The 17240-nt window shown below is 46.6% G+C and overlaps 1 protein-coding gene and 1 non-coding gene across 3 annotated transcripts in view; both read left to right on the top strand.

Moving 5' to 3' along the window:
* TEX14 (testis expressed 14, intercellular bridge forming factor) overlaps positions 1–17240 on the top strand; it is a 141833-nt gene that overhangs the window by 44345 nt on the left and 80248 nt on the right. The window lies entirely within an intron of this gene.
* On the top strand, positions 9352–9566 carry LOC112206210 (small nucleolar RNA U3). Its single transcript, XR_002940401.2, has one exon. It is a non-coding gene; the product is annotated as a small nucleolar RNA U3 (small nucleolar RNA).

Here is a 17240-nt window from a genome sequence, read left to right as displayed (position 1 = left end):
CTCTGGAGTTGCCACAAACAGCGTTGAGATCAGAGGAAGAGTGGAGAAGCAAGGAGGAGAATTAACAGAGCATTGCTGCGTCCTGCAGTGCGGAGGAGGGAAGAAATTGGAATCGGCCTGGGTACGGTGGCTCACGCGTGTAATCCCAGCACTTTGGGAGGCCTAGGTGGGTGGATCACTTGAGCTCAGGAGTTTGAGAACAGCCTGGCCAACATGGTGAAACCCCGTCTCTACTAAAAGTACAAAAATTAGCTGGACTTGGTGGCACATGCCTGTAGTCCCAGCTACTTGGGAGGCTGAGGCAGGAGGAGAATTGCTTGAACTTCGGAGGTGGAAGTTGCAGTGAGCCAAGGTTGCACCACTGCACTCTAGCCTGGGCGACAGAGGAAGACTCTGTCTCAAAAAACAAAAAACAAAAAGAAAGAAAGAAATTGGAATTTGTTGAAAGATTGAGATTTTGATTTTGGTGGAACAAATTTTTTTTTTTTTTTTTTTGCCTGACCTCAAGCACACTCTTGGTTGGCTCTTCCTTCCCCTCCTTGATAGGCATCTCAGGCAGAATCCATTTTTTTTTTCTTTGAGACGGAGTCTCGCTCAGTCGCCCAGGCTGGAGTGCAGTGACGCGATCTCAGCTCACTGCAAGCTCCGCCTCCCGGGTTCACGCCATTCTCCTGCCTCAGCCTCCCGAGTAGCTGGGACTACAGGCGCCCGCCACTACACCCAGCTAATTTTTTTGTATTTTTAGTAGAGATGGGGTTTCACCGTGTTAGCCAGCATGGTCTCGATCTCCTGACCTCGTGATCTGCCCACCTCGGCCTCCCAAAGTGCTGGGATTACAGGGATTACAGGAGTGAGCCACCGCGCTGGGCTGCAGAATCCATTTTTTCTGTCACTTTAATTATGCCGTTCCAGGCTGGGCGTGGTGGCTCAAGTCTGTAATCCCAGCACTTTGGGAGGCAGAGGTGGGTGGATTACCTGAGGTCAGGAGTTCCAGACCATCCTGGCCAACATGGTGAAACCCCGTCTCTACTTAAAACATAAAATAGGCGTGGTGGCGTATACCTGTAATCCCAGCTACTCGGGAGGCTGAGGGAGGAGAATCGCTTGAACTCTGGAGGTGGAGGATGCAGTGAGCCGAAATGGTGCCATCGCACTCCAGCCTGGGAAACAAGAGCGAAACTCTGTCTAAAAAAAAAAAAAAAAAAAAAAGAGTGTGCTTGAGGGGAAAATTGTCTCCTGATTGTATCCTACTCAGTTTAGCTCATTCCGAAAACCGATTGTTACAGATTATGACTGTACCCTTTGGGACCATAATCTAACAGAAGAAACAGACATAAGTTGGGAGCTGAAGTGTACTGAGAAGGGCAGGAAGTGAAGTCAGCACACAAGATTCATCTGAGCCTCCTTGTCTATGGGGTAATCAAGAGAAACTTCTCAGAAGAAGTGTTGCTTAGGCCAGGACCTCAAGGAAGAAGAGGAGTTGACCAAGCCGGGTGCCATGGCACACACCTGTAGTCCTAGCTACTTGCAGACTGAGGTGGGAGAATCACTTGACCCCAGGAGTCCAACCTGGGCAACATAGTGAGATTCCATCTCTGAAAAAAATGAAAAGAAAAAGAAAAGGAGTTGATGAGGCAGGAGTTGTGCTCTGAGGATGGAGAGGAGCTAGAAAAGAAAAGGGTCTGGTTGACATGAGTTGACGGGAAAACCAGTGGGGTGGAGAGAGATGTGAGATGAAACTGGCAAGGGAGGCCTGGGCTGGACCAGTCAGAGCCTTGTGGGCTATTGGAAGGATTTTGGTTCGATGTAAAAACTCCCATTTTATATTGTTTTGTGTTTTACCCTCTGTTTTTTGTTTCTTCTCTTTCCTGCCTTCTTTTGTGTTAATGAAATATGTTTTAGAATTCCATTTTAACTTATAATAGCGATTGGCTTTTAAGCTATACCTCTTTACATTGTTTTTTCAGTGGTTGCTCTAGTTATTTCAATACAGTTGACACTGCTTATCTGTGGGTTCCACATTTGTGGATTCAACCAACCAAGCATCAAAAATATTAGGAAAAAGGAAACAATTAAAAAATAACACTACAATAAAAAATACAAACAAAAATGAAGACTAACAACTATTAACATAGTATTTACATTGTACTAGATATTATAAATAATCTAGAGATGATTTAAAATATACAGGAAGATTAGATGGGTAGGTAGGTGGATACATAGATAGATTATATGCAAATACTATGTTATTTTATATAAGGGACTTGAGCATCTTTGGATTTTACTGGTATGGGAGGGTCCTGAAACCAGTTCCCCGTGGGTACCGAGGGATGACTGTCTATATCTTTAACTTTTAACAGTTTACTTACAGTTAATGATGTACCACTTCACATAAAAGATGCAACCTTATAGGTTCATTTCTCCCCTTCTCTTATCCTTTATATTATAGAAGCCATAGGCTGGGCGGGGTGGCTCATGCCTGTAATCCCAGCACTTTGGGAGGCTGAGGCGGGCGGATCACGAGGTCAGGAGATCAAGATCATCCCGGCTAACATGGTGAAACCCTGTCTCTACTAAAAATACAAAAAATTAGTCGGGCGCGGTGGCGGGCCCCTATAGTCCCAGCTACTCGGGAGGCCGAGGCAGGAGAATGGCGTGAACCCGGGAGGTGGAGCTTGCAGTGAGCCGAGATCGCGCCACTGCACTCCAGCCTGGGCAACAGAGTGAGACTCCGTCTCAAAAAAAAAAAATTATAGAAGCCATAATATATCTATGAGTTATGAATCCTACAATATAATTTTATAATTTTGTTATAAAGACTAATATAGGCTGGGCACGGTGGCTCACGCCTGTAATCCCAGCAGTTTGGGAGGTCAAGGTGGGTGGATCACTTGAGGTCAGGAGTTGGAGACCATCTTGGTCAACATGGTGAAATCTCGTCTCTACTAAAAATACAAAAAAATTAGCTGGATATGGTGGCGTGGGCCTGTAGTCCTAGCTACTCTGGAGGCTGAGGCAAGAGAATCACTTGAACCTGGGAGGCGGAGGTTGCAGTGAGCTGAGATCACGCCACTGCACTCCAGCCTGGGTGACAGAGCGAGACTCCATCTCAAAAAAAAAAAAAAAGTTAAGAAAAAAAAAAAGAATACAACTCAAGAACAGCCAAGGCTAGGCGCAGTGGCTCACGCCTGTAATCCTAGCACTTTGGGAGGCCGATGTGGGTGGATCACCTGAGGTCAGGAGTTCAAGACCAGCCTGGCCAACATGGTTAAACCCTGTCTCTACTAAAAATTCAAACATTAGCCAGGCGTGGTGGCGGGCGCCTATAATCCCATAATCCCAGCTACTTGGGAGGCTGAGGCAGGAGAATCGCTTGAACCAGGGGGGGCGGAGGTTGCAGTGAGCCGAGATCTTGCCACTCTAGCCTGGGCAAAAGAGCGAAACTCCGTCAGAAAAAAAAAAAAAAGCCAGGTGCGGTGGCTTACACCTATAATCCCAGCACTTTGAGAGGCCGAGGTGGGTGGATCACTTGAGGTCAGGAGTTCAAGACCAGGTTGACAGCTTGACCAACATGGTGAAACCCCATCTCTACAAAAATACAAAAACTAGCTAGGCGTGGTGGCATGCGCCTGTAATCCCAGCTACTTGGGAGGCCCAGGTGGAAGAAGTGCTTGAACCTGGAAGGCTGATTTTGCAGTGAGCCGAGATCGTGCCATTGCACTCCAGCCTGGGTGACAGAGCGAGACTCCGTCTCAAAAAAACAAAAACAAAAACAGCCAAAAGTAAGAGATACCCAGGGTTTTATGTAGGTGTAGGGGGAGGGGCTTCCATTCCTTCTGGTGGCATTCCACCCTCCCAGTTCTTCAGTGTGTTCACCATCCCAGAAGCTGTCCAAACCCTATTTATGGATTTTTATGGAGGTCTCATTATGTAGGCATGATTGATTAAATCATTGGTCATTGGTGATTAAACTCAATCTCTAGCCCCTCTCCTCTCCCTAGAGGTTAATGGTAGGGTAAGGTATTAAAGGGCCCAAACCTCTATCATAGCTTGGTCTTTTTGGTAACCTACCTCCATCATGTAACACAGGTGTGAATAGATTTGCATTTTCAAATGGCTGCTCTGGCTGCAGGAGGCTATGAGGTATTTGGGTGGGGGGGAGAAAACAGTAAGATGACTTAGGCTTCATTTTTTTTTTTTTTTTTTTTGAGACAGAGTCTTGCTCTGTTGCCCAGGCTGGTGGAGTGAAGTGGTGCAATCTCGGCTCACTGCAACCTCCACCTCCTGGGTTCAAGCGATTCTCCTGCCTCAGCCTCCCTATTAGCTGGGTTTACAGTCGTGCATCACCACACCTGGCTAATTTTTGTGTTTTTTTAGTAGAAATGGGGTTTCACCAGTTTGGCCAGGCTGGTCTCAAACTCCTGACCTCAGGGGATCTGCCTGCCTCGGCCTCCCAAAGTGCTGGGATTACAGTTGTAAGCCACTATGCCCGGCCCTAGGTTACTTTTTTTTTCATTTTTGAGACAGGGTCTCACTATGTTGCCCCAGACTGGACTTGAACTCCTGGGCTTAAGTGGTCCTCTCGCATAGATGGGAGGACAGACTCACATGCCACTGCAGCTATAAGCTAGGTTTTTGTTTTGAGCAACGTGGTTGAAAGTGATATTATTCCCTAAAAGAGAAATACGTTTGGGAGGAAGCTGATCTAAGTCAGCTTGGGTAGGCTGTATTTGAGATATCTGTGATTCACCTAAATGCAATGTCAAGTAGAAGCTGGATATCTGAGCCAGAAGCTCAGAGGAGTGATCTGGACTGCACAGACATATTTTGAAACCAAGGATAGGCAAGAAAAGACCAGGAATCCTGCTGACAGGTACCTCACTGTCTTAACATACAGGCCAGCTTTATTGGGGGAGGAGTAGAATAAGAAGGAAGGGAAAACCAGGTTGTTCCCAACAGGTCAATAGCAGGGCTTGAGGGAAGGAACAATACATTCATGAATTCATCATTCATTCAGTTAGTCAGCATTTACTGGGCATCTACTGTGCCAGGCAATGTGCTGGAGATACAGAGATAAATAAGACATGTTTCTGCTTTTAAAGAGCTCACAGTTTAGTAAGGGGAAGTAAATGTATTTGGAACAGAGTGAGCTATGTAGAGGCCCATACAAGGATGATTAGGGACACAAAACTCATAGTGGTCAGTGTTATTTATGGAGGTCAAGGAAGGCTTCAAGAAGAGGTGACATGAACTAAGTGAGAATGTACTGGAGTGATGGTCACACCCATGTGAAGTTGGAGAAACTGCTCAGAGGAGGCCAAGGGATGGATGGTGAGAGGTTTCCAGAAAGATTGGAGGACTAGAGAATGGAAGACAGATATAGAAGGGCCCAGACCAGAGATAGGACCCTTGGATGAAAGTGACCAGAAAGTACTTTATAAATTCAAAATATACTAGGTGGGAGGCTGAGGCAGGAGAATCACTTGAACCCGGGAGGCAGAAGTTGCAGTGAGCCCAGATCGTGCCATTACATTCCAGCCTGGTCAACAAGAGCAAAACTCCATAAAAAAAAATAAATAAATAAAATAAAATGTATATATATATGGAACTGCTCTGAACCCAAAAGATATGTCCCAGACCTGGCCAGATTGCCCCAACACTGTCCCTTTTTCTGAAAAAAATTAAGTACGGAGCATTTGGCTGTCTCTAAAGAGAGCTGTCTGTGAGGAGATTCTATTAGGAGAGGCGGTTGAATAAGACTGACGGCTAAGCATCTTTACAACCTGATGATCACATTTGTGATGCTGCTATAATGCAATTAAAAGTGTGGTTGATTAGAACACTGTGCCATGTGAATGTCCATGTGACCCTGTGCTTCCTGGTAGGAAATTTACAGCAGGAAGTTAAGTGACTAAAACAATTGCACATCATCATATCTGAGATGTGTTAATTGAGGTGAAATTGGTGCTAACTTTTCCTAGAAGTAAATGGGTAGGCTTCCTCAGGGATTTAGAAGCCAGGAAGATGAGTCATTCAGACTGAACTTTGAGAGATGATGTATTTAATGCTTCATTAGAGAAATGAATTGATTGGAGACTAGACTTCTGAAGAAGACCCCTTCAGCTTACCAGAAAGAACAGGGACTTGATTTAGTGCCAGACAGGCTTAGGTTCCAACTGTGGTTCCTTCAGCAGTGTGACAGATGCTATACCCAGCATCTATGAAAGGAGAAATAATCAACTATTCTCCTTCAGTTGTTTAAAGGATTAAATGAGATAATGGATTAAAACATCTATCACTTGGCTGGGCGCAGTGGCTCACGCCTGTAATCCCAGCACTTTGGGAGGAGGCCGAGGCAGGCAGATCACAAGGTCAGGAGATAGAGACCAGGTTGGCCAACATGGAGAAACCCTGTCTCTACTAAAAATACAAAAATTAGCTGAGTGTGGTGGTGCATACCTATAATCCCAGCTGTTAGGGAGGCCGAGGCAGGAGAATCACTTGAACCTGAACCTGGGAGTGGGAGGTTGCAGTAAGCAGAGATCAAGCTGCTGCACTCCAGTCTGGAGAGAATGAGACTCCATCTCAAATAATAAGAATAATAATAATAAAAGAGAAAGAAAGAAAAGAATGGCTACTCCATAGGCACAGCAGCCTGGTTGGCTACTTTTTTTTGTTTTGTTTTGTTTTGTTTTGTTTTGAGATAAGAGTCTTGTTGCCCAGGCTGGAGTGCAGTGGCCAATATCGGCTCATCGCAACCTCTTCCTCCCAGGTTCAAGTGATTCTCCTGCCTCAGCCTCCTGAGTAGCTGGGATTACAGGCATGTGCCACCACGCCCAGCTAATTTTGTATTTTTAGTAGAGACGGGGTTTCTCCATATTGGTCAGGCTGATCTCAAACTCCCCACCTCAGGTGATCCTCCAGCCTCGGCCTCCCAAAGTGCTAGGATTATAGGCGCGAGCTACCGCTCTCAGCCACCTGATTGGCTACTTTTTAATCATTCAAGTCTTGGCTTAAATAACCTTTGAGTGGTTAGGGAAACCCTCTCCTTCCCTAACCTCTCAAATCTAAAGTAACCACTGATGGGCAGGGTATGGTGGCTCATGCCTATAATCCCAGCACTTTGGGAGGTTGAGGCTGGTGGATCAGTTGAGCTGAGAAGGTCGAGACAAGCCTGGGCAACGCGGTGAAAACTTGTCTCTACAAAAAGCAAAAAAATTATCCAGACTTGGTGGCTTGCACCTGTAGCCCCAGCTACTCGAGAGGCTGAGGTGGGAGGATGGCTTGATCCCAGGAGGCAGAGGTTGCATTGAGCTGAGATTGCACCACTGTACTGCAGCCTGGGTGTCAGAGCAAGACCGTCTCAATAAATAAGTAAATAAATAGCCACCACGTCTCTCTGTTTCAACAATGTTATAATTCTCTACATGCCTCATTATTTATCATTCACACACACACACACACACACACACTAGAAGGTAAGCTCTGCGTGTGAGTAGGAGCCTTTATTTACTTTATTCTGTTGCTATATGCCCAATTCCTAGAAATAGTGCTTAGCACGTAGAAAAACTGGATAGTGGTTAAGATAATAAGCTCTGGCACCTGACCTACCAGCTCTGTTTCAAAACTGTGTGACCTTAGGCAAGTTACCTAATCTTTCTGTGTGTCAGTTTATCCATCTATAAAGCTGGGATGATTACTAATAGTACTTATCTCATGTGACGCTGGGAACATGGCAAGACCTCAGTAAATAGTAGCTAATACTATTTTTTTTGGGGGGGGGGGGACAGAGTCTCGCTGTGTCACCCAGCCTGGAGTGGCTCAGTCTGGGCTCACTGCAACCTCAGTCTCCTGGGTTCAAGTGTTTCTCGTGCCTCAGCCTCCCTAGTAGCTGGGACTACAGGCAAGTGCCATCACACCTGGCTAATTGTATTTTTAGTAGAGACAGGGTTTCACCATGTTGGCCAGGCTGGTCTCAAACTCCTGACCTCAGGTGATCCACCCACCTTGGCCTACCAAAGTGCTGGGATTACAGGACTGAGCCACCGTGATTGGCCAGTAGCTATTACCATTATGTATACCAGCATTCAAATATTTGTTCAGGGAAGAAATGACGTCAAATTCACCAAACATCTTTATCTTAAAAATTTAAGAAGTGTGAACTGGTAGTGCAAACATGTGGCATAAGAACCAGAGTTCTTTTTCTTAAATGCTGGGTCTCAGTCACTCTGTTCCCTTTCCTGCCACGGTCATGGTGACCTGACCCTAGCGTTTGAAAGTCAAACCCTTAGGATAGTTGTGAGCAACTGCTGAGATTAATCAATTACCGGATCCAGCCTGATTCTAGCAGAGTCAAAGGCCCACCCTTTCCTTAAACTGTCTGGGACCAGGCACCTTTACCAGAACCGTGGAGCCTAGCTGCGGGTTGTGACTAGCCGTCATTCAGTATTGTGTTATTTATTTATTTTATTTTATTTTATTTTTTATTATTATTTTTTTTTTTGAGACGGAGTCTCGCTCTGTCACCAGGCTGGAGTGCAGTGGCGCAATCTCGGCTCACTGCAACCTCGGCTTCCCAGGTTCAAGCAAGTCTCCTGCCTCAGCCTCCCGAGTAGCTGGGATTACAGGCGCGTGCCACCGTGCCCAGCTAATTTTTCTATTTTTAGTAGAGACGGGGTTTCACCATGTTGGTCAGGCTGGTCTCGATCTCGTGACCTCGTGATCCACCCGCCTCGGCCTCCCAAAGTGCTGGGATTACAGGCGTGAGCCACCGCGCCCGGCCACAATATTTATTTTATTTATTTATTTATTTATTTATTTATTTATTTATTTATTGAGACGGAGTCTCGCTCTGTTGCCCAGGCTGGAGTGTAGTGGCGTGATCTCGGCTCACTGCAAGCTCCGCCTCCCGGGTTCACGCCATTCTCCTGCCTCAGCCTTCCAAGTAACTGGGACTACAGGCGCCTGTCACCGCGCCCTCTAATTTTTTTGTATTTTTAGTAGAGACGAGGTTTCACCGTATTAGCCAGGATGGTCTCTATCTCCTGACCTTGTGATCCGCCCGCCTCGGCCTCCCAAAGTGCTGGGATTACAGATGTGAGCCATCGTGCCTGGCAGTGTTGTTATTTAAACCTGGCCGTTTAGATTTTTATGATTAAACAATTTTTTAAAATTACATTTCCACTTAAAACGTTAAATGCGTTGTTAAGTGATAGTATTCGAAATGATTGTATGAGAAGCTGGGTTTTTTTTCCCCCTAGTGGAACCGAAATGGGGAAACCTATAATAACTCGCCATCAGGTAAAAGTGTACGGCCGCAATAGACCCAGCAGAGGCGGCCAACAGACGGTTAAGACTATACTTTCAGGGATCATTTCTATAGCTTGCCACTAGAGAAGCTTTTCTGGACGTGTAGAGCACCGGCAACTGCGAGGAGACGCAGTGTTCTCTCCTGAGCCTGAAACCAGCAAGTTGGTGTTGCTTTGCTGCAGCTGCTGTTTGCCATTGATGGATGATTCTTCCCTTCCTCTGGGAGAGCAAGCGGGAGAGGACGCAATCTGAGTGCTTTCTCTTGTTCTTCGGCTGAATGGAAGAGGAAGCTGCTTCACGCAGTTCTCATTTCTAGTATTTCTGCGCTTATGTTAATTATTGCTTTACGCGTCTTATTTTCTTTTTTCTTTTTTTTTCTTCTTCTTTTCTTGAGATGGAGTCTTTCTTTGTCGTCCAGACCGGAATGCACTGGCCCCATCTCGCCTCACTGCAATCACCACTTCCCAGGTTCAAGTGATTTTCCTGCCTCAGCTTCCCGAGTAGCTGGGATTACAGGTGCCGCCACCAAGCTCCGTTAGTTTCTGTACTTTTAGTAGAGTCAGGGTTTCACCAAGTTGGTCAGGGTGGTCACGAATTCCTGATCTCAAGTGTTCCACCCGCCTTAGCCTCCGAAAGTGCTGGGATGACAGGCGTGAGGCACCGCGCACAGCCAATTTTGTGTTTAATAAGGTGATTTGGTTGTCAAATAGCAGCCTGCGTTTTGGTGTTGGGGATAGGATTTATGCAGTGTTGCTCTCCACCTAATGTCAACACCTATCTGACCTATTTTTCAAGCATTTGGCGTGTTCTGCGTTTTGAGCAATGGGAGTTGGAGCCTACATTCTGAGTTAACTTAGGAAAGCAGTTAGAAGTGGTTTTAAATGTGCTTTTAATATTTTCTTGCCAGGTACAGTGACTCACACCTGTAATCCCATCACTTTAGGAGGCGGAGGTGGGAGGATCGCTTGAGGCCAGGAGTTTGAGACCAGCCTGGGCAATATAGCCAGACCCTATCTCTACAAAAAAATTGTAAAAGTAGGCCAGTGTGGTGGCGACTGCCTGTAGTCCCAGCTACTGAAGAGGCTTCAGTGGGAGGATGGCTTGAGCTCCTGGGAGTTCAAGGCTGCAGTGAGCCTTGATGGCACCACTGCTCTGCAGCCTGGGCAACAGAAATGAGACCCTCCCTGAAAAAAAAAAGTTTTCTTAATCACTTAAAGATGTTTTTCCCCTTCAGTACCATACTTATTTCTTTTGTTTCTTTAGTAAAATGCAATTTAAAATTAACCTTTTGGTGTTCTGGTTTTCATTTTCATTTTCTTTTCTTTTTTTTTGAAATGGAGTCTCAGTCTGTCACCCAGGCTGGAGTGCAGTGGCACGATCTCAGCTCACTGCAACCTCCACCTCCTGGGTTAAAGTGATTCTTGACTGGGCGTGGTGGCTCATACCTATAATCCCAGCACTTTGGGAGGCCGAGGCAGGTGGATCACCTGAGTTCAGGAGTTTGAGACCAGCCTGGACAACATGGTGAAACCCCATCTGTACCCAAAATACAAAAATTAGCTGGGCATGGTGGCACACACCCATAATTCCAGCTACTCGGGAGGCTCAGGCAGGAGAATTTCTTGAACCCAGGAGGCAGAGGTTGCATTGAGCAAAGATAGTGCCAAAGCACTCCAGCCTGGGCGACAGCGAGACTCCGTCTCAAAAAAAAAAAAAAAAAAAAAAGGTGATTCTCCTGCCTCAGCCTCCCAAGTAGCTGGGACTACAGATGCACGCCAGAAGCCTGGCTAATTTTTGGTATTTTTAGCAGAGATGGGGTTTTGCCATTTTGTCCAGGCTGGTCTTAAACTGACCTCAGGTGATCCTGACCTCAGGTGATCCACCAGCCTTGGCCTCCCAAAGTGCTGGGATTACAGGCATGAGCCACCGTACCTGCTCTCTTTTTCTTTTTTCTCACTTTCTTTCTTTCTTTCATGTATGTATGTATATATGTATTTTGACACAGGGTCTCTCTCTGTAGCCCAGGCTGGAGTGCAGTGGCGTGATCTCAGCTCACTGCAACCTCCGCCTCCTGGGTTCAAGAGATTTTCCTGCCTCAGCCTCCCAAGTAGCTGGGATTATAAGCGCCCACGACCATGCCTGGGTAATTTTTATATTTTTAGTAGAGGTGGGGTTTTGCCATGTTGGCCAGGCTGGTCTTGAACTCCTGGGCCCAAGTGATCCGCCCACCTCGACCTTCCAAACTGTTGAGATTACAGGCGTTAGCCACCATTGCTGGCCTCAATACAACACTTCTGACACAAAATGTGTGGGGGTTGTTTCCCCACATATGAGGCAGTTCTCCAGCAGACACTGTGCCTGGCCCTATTTTTTCATTTTCCTTTGTTTTGTTTTGTTTTGTTTTTTTCAGACAGGGTCTCCTGTCTTCCAGGGTGGAGTACAGTGGTTGCATTCTCGGCTTACTGCAGCTTTGCCCTTCTGGGCTCAAGAGATCCTCTTGGCTGGGCGTGGTGGCTCATGTCCGTAGTCTCAGCACTTTGGGAGGCCAAGGAGGGCAGATCACCTGAGGTCAGCAGTTCAAGACCAACCTGGCCAACATGGCAAAACACCATCTCTACTAAAAATACAAAAATTAGCTGGGCATGGTGGCACATGCTTGGAATCCCAGCTACTGGAGAGGCTGGGGAGCCAAGATCAGGCCACTGCACTCCAGCCTGGGTAACAGAGCGAGATTCCCTCTCAAAAAAAAAAAAAAAAAAGAGATCCTCTTGCCTTAGTCTCCTGGGTAGCTGGGACTATAGACATGTGCCACAACACCTGGCTATTTAAAAAATTTTTTTGTCACCCAGCCAGGCATGGTGGCTCACGCCTGTAATCCCAGCACTTTGGGAGGCCAAGGTGGGTGGATCACAAGGTCAGGAGATTGAGACCATCCTGGCTAACACGGTGAAACCCTATCTCTACTAAAAATACAAAAAATTAGCCGGGTGTGGCGGCAGGCACCTGTAGTCCCAGCTACTCGGGAGGCTGAGGCAGGAGAATGGCGTGAACCCAGGAGGTAGAGCTTGCAGTGAGCTGAGCTTGCACCACTGCAGTCCAGCCTGGGCGGCGACAGAGCAAGACTTCATCTCAAAAACAAACAAATAAACAAACAAAAAATTTGTCGCCCAACCTGGGCAACCCAGTGCCTTAAAAAAAAAAAAGAAAGTATGAGGTTCCTCCCATTTTCATTTATCCATCTGGGTTCATAATACTTAAGAAAACTCCAAAAGAAACATTTTCTCCTCAGGAAGTGCCTACACCAGTCTTCCATAGATGGCCCTTCCTTAAAGTTTTTTCTACTAAACATGTTTTTACTACAAAAGTAGTATTGTAGCAGGACAAGCCGCAGACAAAACCCCTCAGACACTGAGTTAAAGAAGGAAGGGCTTTATTTGGCCGGGAGTTTTGGCAAGACTCACGTCTCAAAAAACTGAGCTTCCTGAGTGAGCAATTCCTATCCCTTTTAAGGGCTTACAACTCTAAGGGGGTATGCATGAGAGGGTCGTGATCGATTGAGCAAGCAGGGGGTACGTGACTGGGGGCTGCATGCACTGGTAATCAGATCGGAACAGAACAGGACAGAGATTTTCACAATGCTTTTCCATACAGTGTCTGGAATCTATAGATAACATAACCGGTTAGGTTGAGGGTTGATCTTTAACCAGACCCAGGGCTTGGCGCTGGGCTGTCTGCCTGTGGATTTCATTTCTGCCTTTTAGTTTTTACTTTTTCTTTCTTTGGAGGCAGAAATTGGGCATAAGACAGTATGAGGGGTGGTGTCCTCCCTTAGTATGAGGTTACTTAATAGTGGAATCCACCAAAGAGATGTGTGTGTGTGTGTGTGTGTGTGTTTTGAGACGGAGTTTCGAGCCCAGGCTGGAGTGTAATGGCACGATCTCGGCTCACGGCAACATCCGCCTCCCGGGTTCAAGCGATTCTCCTGCCTCAGCCTCCCAAGTAGCTGGGATTACAGGTATGTGCCACCACGCCCGGCTAATTTTGTATTTTTAGTAGAGACGGGGTTTCTCTATGTTGGTCAGGCTAGTCTTGAACTCCTGACCTCAGGTGATCCTCCCGCCTTGGCCTCCCAAAGTGCTGCAATTACAGGCATGAGCCACCGCGCCCGGCCAACATGAGTAAGTTCTTTAGTGGTGACTTGTGAGATTTTGGTACACCCATCACCCAACCAGTATACACTGGCACCTAATTTGTAGTCTTTTATCTCTTGCCCACCTCCCACCCTTCCCCTCAACTCCCCAAGCAAGATCATTGTATCATTGTCATGCCTTTGCGTCCTCATAGCTTAGCTCCCACATATCAGTGAAAACATACAATGTTTGATTTTCCATTCCTGAGTTACTTCAATTAGAATAATAGTCTTGCTGGGTGCGGTGGCTCACGCCTGTAATCCCAGCACTTTGAGAGGCCGAGGTGGGCGGATCACGAGGTCAGGAGATCAAGACCATCCTGGCTAACACGGTGAAACCCCATCTCTACTAAATATAAAAAAAAAATTAGCAGGCGTGGTGGCAGGCGCCTGTAGTCCCAGCTACTCAGGAGGCTGAGGCAGGAGAATGGCGTGAACCTGGGAGGTGGAGCTTGCAGTGAGCCGAGATCACGCCACTGCACTCCAGCCTGGGCAACAGAGCAAGACTCCATCTCCCAAAAAAAAAAAAAAAAAAGAATAATAGTCTCCAGGCCGGTCGCAGTGGCTCATGCCTGTAATCCCAGTGCTTTGGGAGGCCGGGGCAGGAGGATCACCTGAGGTCAGGAGTTCAAGACCAGCCTGACCAACATGGAGAAACCCTGTCCCTACTAAAAATACAAAAAATTAGGCAGGCGTCGTGGCATATGCCTGTAATCCCAGCCACTCGGGAGGTTGAGGCAGGAGAACTGCTTGAACCTGGGAGGTGGAGGTTGTGGTAAGCCGAGATTGCACCACTGCACTCCAGCCTGGGTAACAAGAGCGAAACTCCGTCTCAGAAAAAAAAGAATTATAGTCTCCAATCTCATCCAGGTTGCTGCAAATGCCGTTAATTCATTTTTACGGGTGAGTAGTATTCCAATGTATAAATACACCACAGTTTCTTTATCCACTTGTTGATTGATGGGCATTTGGGTTTGTTCCACGATTTTGCAATTGCAAATTGTGCTATTTCTGCATTAAAATTTTTTTTTTAATTTATTGTAGTAGAGACAAGGTCTCACTGTGTTGCGCAGATTGGTCTTGAACTACTGGGCTCAAGCAAGTGTCCCGGGTTGGCCTCCCAAAGTGCTGGGATTATAAGTATGAGATACCACGTCCAGCCTATTTTTGCAGTTTTTAATCATCAGAAACAATGCTTTGATAAAATACCTTGTAATATATCTTTATAGGCCAGGCGCAGTGGCTCACACCTGTAATCCCAGCACTTCTGGGAGGCTGAGGCAGGTGGATCATGAGGTCAGGAGTTCGAGATCAGCCTGACCAACATAGTGAAACCCCATCTCTACTAAAAATACAAAAATTAGCCAGGTGTGGTGGTAGGCACCTGTAATCCCAGCCACTCAGGAGGCTGAGGCAGGAGAATTGCTTGAACCTGGGAGGCAGAGGTTGCAGTGAGCCGAGATCGCACCACTGCACTCCAGCCTGGGTGACAGAGCAAGACTCCATCTCAAAAGGAAAAAAAAAAAAAAAAAAGGCAGTAGGTTGTAAACCTATACTTCTTATGATTGGCTGTACATCAGGTGTTCCCACAACCCACTCCCCAGATTTGATTAATTTGCTAGAGTGGCTCATAGAACTCAGGGAAACACTTTACTTAGGTTTACCCATTTATTGTAAAGATATCACAAAATATACAGATGAGCAACTGAATGGAAGAGATGTCTAGGGCAAGGCATGTGGGAAAAAGCTTGTGATTCCATGCCCTCCCTGGCCCATCCTCCAGGAACCTCTCCATGTTCAGCTATTCAGAAGCTTCCCAACCCAGTCCTTTTGGGTTTTTATGGAAACTTCATTACGTAGGTATGGTAGATTAAATCACTAGCCATTGGTGATCAATTTAACCTTCAGCCCCTCTCCCCTCCCCAGAGGTTGGGGAGCAGGGCTAAGAGTCCCAACCCTCTCATCATGCTTTGGTCTTTCCAGTGACCAGCTGTCATCCTGATGCTTTCTGGGTGGCCCCAGCCACTAGCTACAGTCAGCATCAGCATACAAAAGATACTTATCATTCCAGAGGTTCAAAGAGTTTTAGAAGCTCTACGTCAGGGAACAGGCATGAAGACCAAATATATATTTCTTGTTTTTTTGTTGTTTTTTTGTTTTTGAGACAGTCTCGTTCTGTCACCCAGGCTGGAGTGCAATGGCACGCTCACTGCAATCTCTGCCTCCTGGGCTTCAAGCAATTCTCGTGGCTCAGCCTCCCAAGTAGCTGGGATTACAGGCGCCCACCATCATGCCCAACTAATTTTCGTATTTTTAGTAGAAACGGGGTTTCACTGTGTTCGCCAGACTGGTCTCGAACTGCTGACCTCAAGTGATTCACCTGCTTCTGCCTCCCAAAGTGCTGGGATTACAGGCGTGAGCCACCATGCCCAGCCCCAAATAAATCTCTTTTTTTTTTTTGAGACAGAGTCTCACTCTGTCGCCCAGGCTGGAGTGTAGTGGCGCGATCTCAGCTCACTGCAACCTCTGCCTCCCGAGTTCAAGAAATTCTCCTGCCTCAGCCTCCCAAGTAGCTGGGACTACAGGTACATGCCACCATGCCCCGCTAATTTGTGTAATTTTAGTAGAGACAGGGTTTCACCATATTGGTCAGGCTGGTCTCGAACTCCTGACCTTGGGTGCCTCCCAAAGTGCTGGGATGACAGGCATGAGCCACCACCCCCGGCCCCAAATACATATTTCACAATATCACAGAGACAGTGGTATAGTGCGTGGACTTTAGAACCAGACTGGTTTGTGACCTCTGGCAAATTGATCTCTCTCCATTTCTTCATCTACAAAACAGTGATAATAATAGTTTCTTCTTCTTGTACAGTTGTGAGGATTAAGTGAATTAAAAGAATAGTGCCTGGCACACATTATTGTTAATATCAGATATTACCTCCTAGGAGGCCCACAGGTTAGGTGACTGACCCATCTGGAGGCCCTGGGCTTATGAGGGTGGTATTAGGATGTCAACATTTGAATCCAGGTCTTTTAACCTTTTCGGTCAGTCTTTGTACCATGTCATAGCTGCCTCTGGTCACTTCTTGTGGGACTGTTTTTAGTTACCTTTGTAGCAGCCACAACATGGGTACAATGCTGGCCTAAAATAATTATTTGTTGAATGAATAAGTGTTATTTTTTATTAGGAAGTCTCCAAAGGGCATGTTTGCTTAAGTTGTAGGGACAGAGGTTTTCACCTATTTTTCTTTCCTGCCACCTGTATCCCCTCAAGATTTGTTGCTCTGTGCCTTCCCGTAAGTGGTTTCTGATCCTTAGAGAAGCCCTTGGGACGCGGTGGCTCACGCCTGTAATCCTAACACTTTGGGAGGCTGAGGTGGGTGGATCACCTGAGGTCGGGAGTTCAAGACCAGCCTGGGCAACATGGTGAAACCTGTCTCTACTAAAAATACAAAAATTAGCCAGGCGTAGTGGCAGCTGCCTGTGATCCCAGCTACTGGGGAGGCTGAGGCAGGAGAATCGCTTGAACCCGCTGGAGGTTATGGTGAGGCTGGAGGTTGTGGTGAGCCAAGATCGCACCACTGCACTCCAGCCTAGGTGACATAGACTCTGTCTCAAAAAAAAAAAAAAAAAAAAAAAAGAAGCCCTTGGTGGGCTGGGCACAGTGGCTCACGCCTGTAATCCCAGCACTTTTGGAGGCCGAGGCAGGTGGATCACTTGAGGTCAGGAGTTTGAGACC

This window comes from Pan troglodytes, chromosome 19 (assembly GCF_028858775.2).
Source record: "Pan troglodytes isolate AG18354 chromosome 19, NHGRI_mPanTro3-v2.0_pri, whole genome shotgun sequence".
Taxonomy (NCBI): domain Eukaryota; kingdom Metazoa; phylum Chordata; class Mammalia; order Primates; family Hominidae; genus Pan; species Pan troglodytes.
This window is presented reverse-complemented; position numbering and strand designations above follow the sequence as displayed.